The sequence below is a fragment of the Pan troglodytes genome, chromosome 4, assembly GCF_028858775.2.
Source record: "Pan troglodytes isolate AG18354 chromosome 4, NHGRI_mPanTro3-v2.0_pri, whole genome shotgun sequence".
Classification (NCBI taxonomy): Eukaryota; Metazoa; Chordata; class Mammalia; order Primates; family Hominidae; genus Pan; species Pan troglodytes.
In genome coordinates, this window is record NC_072402.2 from 44954035 (window position 1) to 44954275 (window position 241).

Below are 241 nucleotides of genomic sequence, written 5' to 3' on the forward strand. Positions count from 1 at the left end.
ATACAAAAAATAGCTGAGCGTGGTGGCGCACGCCTGTAGTCCTAGCTACTGGGGAGGCTGAGGTGGGAGGATCGCTTGAGCCCAAGAAGTCGAGGCTGCAGTGAGCCGAGATCGCGCCGCTGCACTCCAGCCTGAGCGACAGGGCGAGGCTCTGTCTCAAAACAAACAAAAAAAAAAAAAAAAGGAAAGGAAATATAACACAGTGAAATGAAAGGATTGAGAGAAATGAAAAATATACACG